We start from the raw sequence: 12,690 nt of genomic DNA, 5'->3' as shown, positions 1-12,690 counted from the left end.
CCTTCTCCAAATGTGGTTCCATCGAAATTAACTATTAAACCTCTGAAGGGAATTATTCATAAATCAAAATTCAATCCTCGTGCGAGAGTTGCACAGAACTATAACATAGTTGAGGATCTAGCTCAAGATCCTTTAGCTTTGTCAACTCTTGAGGTTATTGAGAAGTGTCTTTCCCAATAGAATGACTTACTTATTACAATTGGGGGCATTAATCTCCATATTCTAGTCTTTTAGTTTTTAATCATGAGAATCATACACCTAAAATTCCACCACAATTAGCTTTTATAATTCAGGTTGTTGTTCAAAGTAAGAACATCCATCACACAATTGTGGATGAAGGAGCTTTGACTTGTATCATGTCACTCTATTTTTGGAAGGATATTGGTTCTCCTTAACTCAATTAGTCACCTAATATTATTAAAACCTTGGATGGAAGAGGTTTCAAGCCTGTTGTGCTGTACAACAACCCCCCATTTCATAAAATTTTTATTTAAAAATCATAATATGAAATGGGTCCCTTTTAAACATAGATGTTTGAATAAATTGGTATTAACTTATTATTAGAAAAAACCCTCATCAAAAGGTCCGATTGAAATATGATATCCCTTTTAAACAATGATAAAAGAGGCCTTTTTAAACAAATCATAAAGCTTTTTATTATTACAATAAAGTGATCGCAAGATCGCATATCGCAATAATAAAAGGAACATAAATAAAGGCCCAATGAATAACTCTGATCTGAAAAGGGAAATCGCTATTGGATACTGGGGAAAGGCAAAGCGCATCATTTATAAGGCATCCCCCATTCCTCCGATGCAATAAAGGCATCACTATCGGCAATCGGCTATGGTAATCAATGCGTTAATTGTGACACCTTCAAATCCCCCGATGCGATAACGTGTATCGCCATCGGCGATCGGCGATTTCGCAATTTTATAAATAAAGTAACCCGAGCCCTATCCTAATTGCGATGCATTAAATCAGGGCACGTGTTTCTAAGCATATTAAAGATTGGCATGCATTATATCACCCTTGGTGATTGAACGATATTTTGGATTATTATGAAAACCATCCCTTTCATGACGCCAATCATCAAATGCGATTAACCACCAAAAATCTAAGCCATGCTTGAATCAATAGATGTTATGATGGATTATTTAAAAGCCTCCTTATCATGATTGATAGGTGAAGCGGCAAATTATTGAAGTAGTTATGCCGATATTTTCCACTTAGATTCTATCTGCGGCAATTTTACCACGATCTTTGATTATTCGTTAAAAGATATAACTCTTTCATATTGGCTCTTGCTATCTATTTCTCTGTATCATGCTAGTTTCCTTCCTTGTGCAGAATTTCGTTGAAGTATCAAGTTTTAAGCAAATGGGAAAGAAATCTAAGAGATCCGCTGCGGCAGCAACCCCTTCAGTTACAGTCCAGCCCACCAGTGACCTAGGACCAAGCAACAAGGGCCTAATTTCGGACACTACATGTGTCGTCCTTGGAAATAAAAGCTGGAAAACCATCTATAATTTGATTGAGGTGGAAGAACCAGAGGAAACAGAAGAAGAAGCTACTATAGACTCAACTAACAAATCAGAAGCCTTGCTGAAAGATTTGGCCGACTCATTTTTACACAGGATAGCAACTCGGGAGAAAAGTCTCCCTTACACTGATGTGGTCAGATGGGTGGTCGAACAAATTCCTATTTCTAATAGGACCTTTTACACGGTTGATGGAAGAGTTTTCGGTTCATTTCAGCCTGACGACTTGAGGAAAATGTACCATTTGCCCAAACCAGAAAAGAAATACAACACAGCTTTTCTAAAGAAATTCGCAGATGAGAATGAGACGAATCAGCCCCGATTAGATAGTGGAGATAGAATCCAGCAAAGCATAAACATGAGTCATCAGGTAAGTACTCCGTGGATTCCTTAGCATCTCCTTACTATTACGTTGGGGCAATGATGTGTAGGATATGGGGAATGCATGATTCAGCACAATTTGATATCGAAATGGTTCCTTTAATGGAAGCGGCAACTAGTAGTTATGTCATGGATTGGGCCAATATATTATCTGATAAATTAGCCTCTACAATTCTTGATTTTAGATTCAATTCTCGCAAAACCACCTGGACTATTCCTCCCTTCTATTACAGTTCTTATGTTATGGATATGGTTTGTTTTAATTCTGAATACCCGATACTTGGGTGGAGGTGGACACCACAGAACCCTAAGCCAATCCACATCTACCATAAGATGTTATGGAAGGCACATTATAAAGACCACTTGTATCAAATCTGTAACGGTTTCATGCTGCCTATCTATTATGCCATTTTTGATAAGCCTGCCCCAAGGATTTCTGAGGAGGCAGAAGTTGACTTGACTACTATGGGAAATTGGTTCGGGGAAGATAAATTCACATATATATAAGTGTTTGGTAGTGCCACAAAACCCCATGTCCTCCCATTGTATGTACCGGATAAACTATTGGCACAAGAATTAGCCTACCAAATCACAACCGCTAGAATGTCCAAAACTCTTAGGACTTCCAAAAAGTAGCTATGGCCCGTATTCCCTTTAAGATGTGGTGTTTATACCATACTTGATTGGAAACATGCTGAGAATGAGGCAGGAAAAATAAATATGCTCAATCTTGAGACCATCCCTAGCAGGCAATTCGATCCCAGGAAGGTTGCCTATAATGTGCTTGAACAGGCCAAACTGACTAAGTTTGACCATGAAAAAGATGAATTTGATGATTTATTTTCTTCAGCAGAATCATTGTCTCAAGTTAAAACATTGGCCAAGATGAAATATAATGATGAAGGACTGGTAGAATTCAATAGGCTCAAAGAACAGAGGTTGCAAACTCTACCTCTGGACTTGTTGGCCACTACACCAACAACTAAGTCAAGCGAGCTTAGGCAGAATATTGATGAGTCTCCTGCTACAGAAAAAATTCCTGAAAATAAAATAGAGCAGGAGAAAGGGACAGAACATGAGAAAGGAACAGAGCAGGAAACAGAGCAGAAAAAAGGAAAGATGCAGGACAATGAAGTTATTGATTTAGAGACTCAAATTGATCCAAACTCCTCCAAGAGTGGAAGCAATTTGACTCTATTATAAATAATCTTGACACTCCACCATGATTCGGCATACCCCAAGTGACAGTCAGTCAAGAAACAACCACAACTACGGTTCCGATGGAAGGAACCAGCGGCCTACCCAGTAGTAAAGATGCAGAAATAATCCCCAAAGATCCATCTGATCATATTGTTTTATAGATAGAAGACATACCACCATTAGATGTCTTTTACAGTCCTAAACACAGGGCTATGGTGAAAAGACAGAGGAAAAGGAGGAGACTTGGTCAATCTTCCCTTTTGCCAGATCAAACAGAGATGGCTAATGTGGTGTGGAAGGAGGAACTAAACCCTTCTAACGACCTTATGAAACTCTCCCAGTATGCCGGAGCATATTCGGTAGCCACCATGGATAAAGCCTCAGAAGTGAGCAGTCTCCTTAAGGAAAAAGATCAAATAATTGATTCATTGCAGTCGCAGGTGTCCGAAGCACAGTGGAAAATAGAACAATTGGAACAACAGCTATCAACACAACAGCATACAAACAACCAATTAAATGAGCAATTGCTCAAAGAGAAATAGAGGATAGATTCAAGTGCAGTGTAGAAACAGAAAGAACTGTCCGAAGCAGTGGCAAAATTAAAGGCGATGTACGAACAAATGAGCAAGACTAAGGATGAGAAAATCGCTCAACTGTCACAAGAAGTAGAAAAGTTCAGGAGCCTTCCTCAAGTAGTAGAGTTCAGAACATAAGCTCTACAAATCAATAAGGCATTGATTACACAGCTAAAACTGCTATGTCATAACATTTCTCTGGCTGAACCTCTTTGTGAAATTACTACATCTATAGTTGATAAATCAGTTGAAGCTAGACAGGATTTAGAACAGGCCGATGAGACCTTAACCAGTTTTCTTGCTTGGCAAGACTCCCTTGAAGGACAGGCTTCGGATCTGCCCAAAATTCTTGAGTCACAAAAAGACATCCTGTTCCTAGAATGGTAGACCCAACTAATGAAGGCAGAAAGAGAAACCTCAAGATGTCGGTTATCTACTAGCAATTTAATTGAATTTGTCAACGATACTCTTTTTGTCTGTCTAATATGATTTCACAATGTAATCTAGGAAAATTAACATCGGCCAAAGCCTTGGAACAAACATGCAATCAAGAATTGGAAAAGAAAGGAAGACTAATCGCTAGCATCCAAAGTTTAACTTGGGATACCTTTTGGTTTTTCTTAATCAAGCCATACAGTTAGAGGGTCGCGCTCAAATGTTTAACTGATGCTATCAATTGCATGATCCCCAAGATCCAAGATGCCACATATTCAGCTCAACTGAATTCTCACCTAAGCCGCCCCCCAGAGTTGCAACCGATGTTAGATATCTGCCAGCTCAAGCTGAAGGGAGATCATTCGAAACAATGAATCATGCTGCCAACTGAGGACAAGCCGATTTTGAGGAGATATTCATAGCATAGTTGTACCAATTAATTAGCACTTTTATTTTGTAATTAGTTAGCTTAATTAGTATTTATAGGCCCTTTCATGCATTTGGAAAGGGTCCTGAGTTTTTGTATAAACTCAAATCAGGAAGTCACACTATTGTGCTTCTGATCTATCTTTTATAAAGACTGGGCCAGTATTCTGAATTTTGACAAAGAAAGCTTTGATGATCTGTGCACTATTGCCTTTTGTGGAAGTGTTTCTAAGTTGGAAAAAGGAATTTGAATGCGATTGGTATTGGGAGTGACTTGAATAAACATATGGTACTATTATCTATGCTCTTCTATCATTTTTATGTGAATCGACATTCGTTTAAATTTTGCTATCATTGAATATATATATGTGTTTTAACAGCAATCCTTCTACTTTTCACTATTGAATGTCTGAGCACTGTTATTCTTTCAACTATATCTATGTCTATGATATATATGAGGAATAGTGTAATAATGTTTGCTTGATTGCTTTGTTCAACTATTTGGGCTTAGTAATTATCACATGAATAAACATCTTTGCTTACCAACAAGAGTCATCTATATGCCTGTTTTTGAATGAAGACCATCCAAAGTTACACTAAAAGCTACAATTTCCCGGGATAGGATAGTTGTTTATAATTTTACTATTAGATTAGATCATTCATCCATCATCATTAGATATTAGAAAATCAATTATTTGTCCATCCCATTTACCAATCATTGGGAAATTGGTCCCATTATATCCAGTCGGAGCCACCACACCAAACGAAAAAGGAGTTGCCTTTAAGGTCTAGACCGGGTGGTTATCCCCGATGTTGACGCAGTGATTTTCGAGGCATCAACATTTTTTGTGCTAGAAGGAGGGCATGAACTATGAATGGTGAGCAAACCCAAACCTATAATCCATTCTGAGAGTAAATCTCCCTCCACCTCACCTCATACCTCCCGTTTGCATGCTGGATCCACAGTATCCAAGCGAGAAGAAGAGGAATCAACTACCACTACTCAAACCCACCATACTTCAGAACGATTAAGTCTTGAGTCCCCTGAAGTTCAGTCTCTCATCCATAAACTTCAAGGCTTTTCAATATCACCACAGAAATTTGAGGTATCTCAAGGCAGTGAGACTTCGCAATTCAATCTACCTCACCCTCTCACCAGACTTCAGAGTGGAAAGCTCGGTATCGAACCTACTGAGTTGCCTTTACCTAAAAGGAAAAGGGCAAAAAAGAATACTGAAGGATCTGACAGTGAAACATTCTCATCGACATCTTCCATCTCATCTTCCCCAGCACGAAGTTAGCCATCCACTCCTTCATTACATATTGTTGTCCATCAGGGATCAGGAACTTCAACATCCCAACCTATTCAATCCTCAATATCAACTCCTTCCCAAACATCTGGAATTTCATCAGCAATATCATCCACTACTGGTGTTTCAATGGCAAATCCATGGAATAGTCCCTGTGCGGTCAATATGCCTGCACCATTACATCCATTGCCTTATTCTCCTGAAAAATGGTTACCCAAGTTTAATCCAAATGCTGGAACACAAGCCAAAGAACATATTAACAACTTCATGTTATCAATTAATTTGAAAGGAGTCAGAGAGGAAGATGTTGTCGTTAGGCTTTTCCCTTATACTTTGCAAGGATCAGCTGGGTCTTGGTATTTTTCCCTGCCCTCTGGATCCATTACCAGTTGGAACATTTTCCAAGAACAGTTTCTTACTAAGTATGGCGATGATAGATCTTTAGCCACATTAATCAATGATCTCTCCAATCTTAGGATAGAGCCTAAAGAACCTATTAAGGAATTCAACTCACGATTCAATAAACTCTTGAATAAGATTCCAACTGCCTCCAAACCAAGTGAGAAAATCAGAAGCGAATGGTATATAACTGCCCTACCCTCAAATATAGCTATTTTCATAGACAGGGCTGCAAAACGAACTTTAGCTGAAAACATGAAAGAGGCGGTTGCGGTAGAGAAACGTATTAATGCTTTAGAAAGGAAAGCTGCTCTTGAAGATAGAAAATTCAAAAAAGTTTCTTTCAAGGATGATTCAAAGAAGAAAACCCCTAAAGATCCATATGATATGGAAGGTTTACAAAAATTCCTCAAGACTATGTCAAATGAAATGGTCGAAATCAAGAAGCAAATAGCAGAAACCCCAACAAAAAGGCCATTTAGAAATTTTAAGAAACCTGAATCAAAACCACCAAATGTTATATCCAACGCTAATTCAGATCCTGAAGAGCAAGAAGAAGATGAAATAGTCTTGCCATCCGAGGAACCCGGAGAACAAGAGACTTTCGAATGCCATGGGATGTGGGATTTTATTTTACCCACCTCCGATACAGAAAATGAACAAGAAGCTTTCCTTGTGACTACCAAGAGTAAAGGTACTCCTGAACCTATCCAGACAACTTCAAAGAAAAGGAATGCAGGTTCCACTACTACCAAAGAAAAGATTCCTACAAAGAAAGTTTCGGCAATACCATCCCAAAATCAACCATCATCTTCAAATCCATCTTCAACGTCAAAGACATTGGTAGTATCAGATTCTATGGACTACTATATTATCGAAGATACGAAGAAGACTAGGGCGAATATTACTATGTTTGAACTTAGCAAACTCAAACATCAGCAGAAATTACTTCTTAAGGAGTTAATTGCTGTTCCTTCTTCACCTCTTCCCAATGCTGTATTATCCAAAGCTGCTAATGATTCAGGCCAACCACCTCTGGTAGAGTGGAAGCTATTGATGCAGTCTTAATTAGGGATAGATCAAATTCTCATACCCCTCCCTTCCTCTTAACCTATGAGATTTATAATAGAAACCTACACAACTGTTTGATTGACTCAGGGGCTTCCTCTAATATAATGCCAGCTTCAGTTTGTTCCAAACTGAACATCAAACCCCAAAAGTCTGCAATTCATATTATACAGTTGGATAGAACTAAGGTCCAGGTTTTAGGGGAAATCAACTCAGTAACTATCAGGTTATCAGCTGATCCTAGAGTAGTTCAAAGAATTGATATTTTGATCACTGATATACCTAAATTCTATGGGTTGATTTTAAGCAGAGATTGGTCCGAAAAACTCTATGGTTATATTTCCACCGATTGGTCTCATATGTGGTTACCTTATAAAGGAAAACCAAATCAGATTAAGATTGATCGGGAGAAACACATGACCCATACAGTTACCGAGTTTGAACAAGAAAACTAACCAATAGCATTCAATAACAATATTTTGGGGAATTATTCATTTGAATCATTCTTTGGCAATTTCACTGCCCAACCATCTCCTGTCCCAGTTAATAATTTCACATCCCAGATAGAAATTTTTTCACAAACAGATAGGTCAAGATGTTTTAATGTTACCGATGAAATTGTAAATAAAATTGTTGATAATTCTTTATTTTGGTCACTATATTTTGACGGGTCTAAATCTAGTCAAGGCTTAGGTGCAGGATGTATTTTAGTTAGCCCTGAGGGAGAGAAAACCATGTTATCATGCAGATTAGAATTTGAATGCACAAACAATACAGCTGAATATGAGGCCCTAGTCCAAGGACTCTACAAAGCAATTGGCCTCAAGGTTCAATATTTGAAAGTGTTTGGTGATTCAGAAATTGTTATTAAATAGGTTAGAAATGCAATTCATTACCTTTCTGGTCATCTCAAACACTATCAGTCTCTGGTACAAGAACTCACCTCTCAATTTTTAGCATTCAATATTTTTCCCATCCCTAGGTCCCAGAATGCAGCAACAGACCTACTAGCTAATGTTGCTTCCCGACTCCTACCATCCGAAGACTACAACCCAGATAGATTTTCAATAGAGTTAATTTTTAGACCATCAATTCCCAATAATGTCATGAATTGGAGAGTGTTCAATCATGATAAAGACATTTTAAACTTCTTGACTTCTGACAAGTCTTATGATGACCAAATCATTGATGAAAGTGATCATGACCTTCAGATGAAGGAAAAGCAAGAGGGAAACTCAATACCAAAACCAGTGGTCAAGCTTGAATATCTTTATGATATTAAAGACAGGTTTAAACAGGTGACCAATTCAAAACTCCAGAGTTCCACTTTAAGATTTGAATTGATAAACCTAGGTACTGAGGAGAACCCTCAAAACATCAATTTGGGACTAGGACTTTCTATAGAAGAAAGAACAACATTCATTAAGCTGTTAACAAAAAACAAATATGTCTTCGCTTGGAAATATGATGATTTGAAAACATACAATACATCAATTATTCAACATACTATTCCAATGCTTTCTGAACAAAAACCAGTGCAACAGAAGTTAAGAAAGATTCATCCTAACCTAGAGAGTCAAATAAAGGCTGAATTAAATAAACTCTTGAAGGCTAAGATAATTTTTCCTGTGAGACATTCAAACTGGGTTTCCAACATGGTGCCTGTTCGGAAGAAAAATGGCGATATCAAGATTTGTATTGATTTCAGAATCTTAATAAGGTGAGTCAAAAGGATAACTTCCCTTTACCTACTATGGAGCAGACATTACATTCGGTAGCTGGTTCAGAACTAATGTCCTTTTTAGATGGTTTTTCAAGATATAACCAAATTCTGGTTCATCCTGATGACAGGCTTAAAACTACCTTCAGAACTAAGTGGGGAACTTATGCCTACCAAAAGATGCCTTTTGGACTCATCAATGCAGGAGCTACATTTCAAAGAGCCATGGACATAGCGTTCAAAGGATTGCTCAATAAATCAGTAGTTGTCTATTTAGATGATATTACTATATTTTCCAAGAAAATGTCTAATCATTTACATGATTTAAAACAAATCTTTGAACGTTGTAGAAAGTATGGTATCTCTCTTAATCCAAAGAAGTCCTTTTTTGCCCTTAATCAAGGAAAACTTTTAGGCTTCATTGTTTCAAAAGATGGTATCTATATTGATCCAGACAGAATTAAAGAGATTTTTGAAATTCCATTCCCTCATAATAAAAAATCCATGCAGTCATTTTTAGGTCAGATTAACTTTGTTAAATGTTTTGTTCCATATTTTTCCCAGATTATTTTACCATTACAAATGATGATTAAGAAAAATTCAGTGTTTAAATGGGGATCTGCAGAAAAGGAGGCATTTGATTCCATTAAACAATCAATAATTAATGCCCCTACTTTAAGAACTCCCAATTTTTCTAATCATTTCATAGTATATACCCTCACATCCGCTTCATCATATGCAGCAGTGTTGACTCAAATTAATGATCAAAACTTAGAAGCACCAATTTCATTTTACAGCTCAAATCTTCAAGGTGCTGAACTAAACTATTCAGAAGTTGAAAAAAAATCCTTTGCTGTGTACAAAGCCATAAGACATTATAGACCCTTCCTCTTAAAAGCTCACACAAAAGTCATAGTTCCTTTTTTAGCAGTAAGACAATTACTAGTTCAAAGGGAACTAGGAGAAAAGAGAGAAAATTGGGTCACAGCATTACAAGAATATGACTTGGAAATCAAGCCAGCAAAGATTGTCAAAGGCCAAGGTTTTTGCAGGTTGTTAGCAGGAGCATCCAACATTCAAGAACCTAAAAATATAGAAGATACGGAAGAAATCAATCAGATAAGTACCACAGGTTCTGAATCACAATATACAAATATGATCTTCTATCTAAAAAATCGGTACACTCCTTCCAATCTCTCCTATAAAAACAAACATGCCATTAGATTGAAAGCAAAAAACTTTACAATTGTAGATGATGTATTGTTTAGGCGAAATTATGATTCAATTTTATTAAGATTGTTAGAAAAACCTGAAGCTCAAAACGTTTTGCAGGAACTTCATGATGGACCAGTAGGAGGACAATTTGGAGCTGACACCACAACTCACAAAATCATTCATGCTGGGTACTATTGGCCCACCTCATTCAGAGATACTCATGAATATGTAAGGAAATGCCCAAGCTGTCAAACATCCAGTGGAAGACAAAGAAAGCCTGCTTTCCCTTTGCAACCAGTCAACATTGAGCAACCATTTGAGCAATGGGGATTGGACATCATTGGATAAATCACTCCACATTCATCCAAATAGCATAAGTATATCCTTACTGCCATTGATTACTTTACTAAGTGGGTTGAAGCAATTCCTTTAAAGACAATAAACTCTGAGGCAATCATGGAATTTATAGATCAATTCATTATTACCAGGTTTGGTGTCTCGAATTCTCTTGCTTTTGATAATGCATCTTATTTCTATGGAAATTCTATGTTTGAGTTTGCTATCAAAAGGGTATTTAAATTGAGGTATTCTGCAAATTACTACCCCCAAGGCAATGTTTTGGCAGAATCCACCAATAAAAACCTTATTAGAATTATTAAGCGAACTATTGAACATAATCATAAAAACTGGCATAAATCTTTAATATTTGCACTATGGGCCGATAGAATAACTCAAAAAACCTCTATAGGCACTTCTCCATTCAATCTAGTGTATGGAAAGTAGGCTGTCATACCAGCTAACTTAGTGCTTCCATCCTTAGCTTTAGTGCAGTTTATTGAAGAAACTCCCTCATCTTCTATTCAACAAAGACATGATCAAATTTTGAAACTAGAAGAAGAAAGAGAAAAAGCCAGGATTATACATGCAAAACATCAGCAAATTATCAAGTCATCTTTTGATACAACTTCAACCAGTTCAAAACAATTACAAGTTGGTGATCTAGTTTTGAAATGGGACAAAGCCCATGAGGATAAAGGAAAACACACAAAATTCCAGAAAATGTGGCTTGGACCATTTCAAATCAATGAGAAGATAGGCCATTCTACTTTCATTCTACAAGATCTATCAGGAAAGAGAGATTCTCTTCCTGTTAACGGCCTTATCTTAAAAAAATTCTTCAATTGCGAAGGTAACCCCTTCTCCCTTTGTAAATATTTAGTTTTTACCTAAAATTCTGTACATAGCTTAGATTTTTAGGATTTTAGAAGAATAAAGTTAGCCTTCCATTGGTCTTTACTACATTGAAAAGTTTCACAAAAGAAACAGTTATGATATTTGCTTTTAAAATGAAAGCCTTAAATGAAAGAAAGATTTCTAGGAAATTAGGTATATTTAGATTCTAAAACCCCATTTTATTTCTGTAAACTCTTCTCAAAGATTAGAAGTACTGTAAACCATTTTAATGTTTTTAAGCAGCCTGAAAACGGTTATCAATACAAAACAGATACTAATTCAATCTTAGCATCTTCAACTCTTATCCTGTCATCCATCCTCTCTTAAGGAGAAAATTGTTCATCCCATTCATCAAGGGTTATAATTACTCAGAGTGTAATTCTAAAATATATTTGAGGTAAAAGATAAGAGGTCTTATCACAAGCCTGCTTACCATGATCATAGGGAAATAGTTCAACTAACATTACCAATACTGCATACCAAAATAGGGTAATGGCTTATAATTATAAGACAAGGGGTCTCATCACGAGCCATCTTGTTCAGTTAAATTATCACCAGTGAATGGCATTGTCAAATAGCTGGCTACCAAACCAGGACAATGGCTTTTTATCTTACAAAATAAAGAAAAAGAAAAAATGATACAAAAATATGAAAACATATTTCTGGATTCATTCTTTTTAATTATACTCTGAAATGGATGGGATAATGAACGATCAAATGGTTAAAAGGTATCCCTGTCGAGACTATAGACGTTTGCTGGCAGCAGAGGCTCTACCTATGGCAAAGGAGTCATTATAAAGCTAAGTTGGAAAAGTTTTTGTTTTATCATTAGCAACCAAGCAAGGCTAGTTTGAAACATAGAATGTATTTAATTATAACATGAGAAGAGGATAGCAGAAATAGTTATCATTACATTCAGAATTTATGTTTGCCTAGTTATATTAGAATTTTTCACTCAGATAAGATTTTCAGATTAAAAAGTTTAAGTATTTTAACTTTTCCCAGAGATAACTGTTTCTCCCAGTGAATCACCAATTGTTGTGCTGTACAACAACCCCCCATTTCATAAAAATTTTCTTTAAAAATCATAATATGAAATGGGTCCCTTTTAAACATAGATGTGTGAATAAATTGGTATTAACTTATTATTAGAAAAAACCCTCATCAAAAGGTCCGATTGAAATATG

This window comes from Pinus tabuliformis, chromosome 6 (assembly GCF_031772625.1).
Source record: "Pinus tabuliformis cultivar Carrire ecotype Pingquan chromosome 6, CPIR1, whole genome shotgun sequence".
Lineage (NCBI taxonomy): Eukaryota > Viridiplantae > Streptophyta > Pinopsida > Pinales > Pinaceae > Pinus > Pinus tabuliformis.
Note: the sequence above shows the minus strand (reverse complement) of the source record.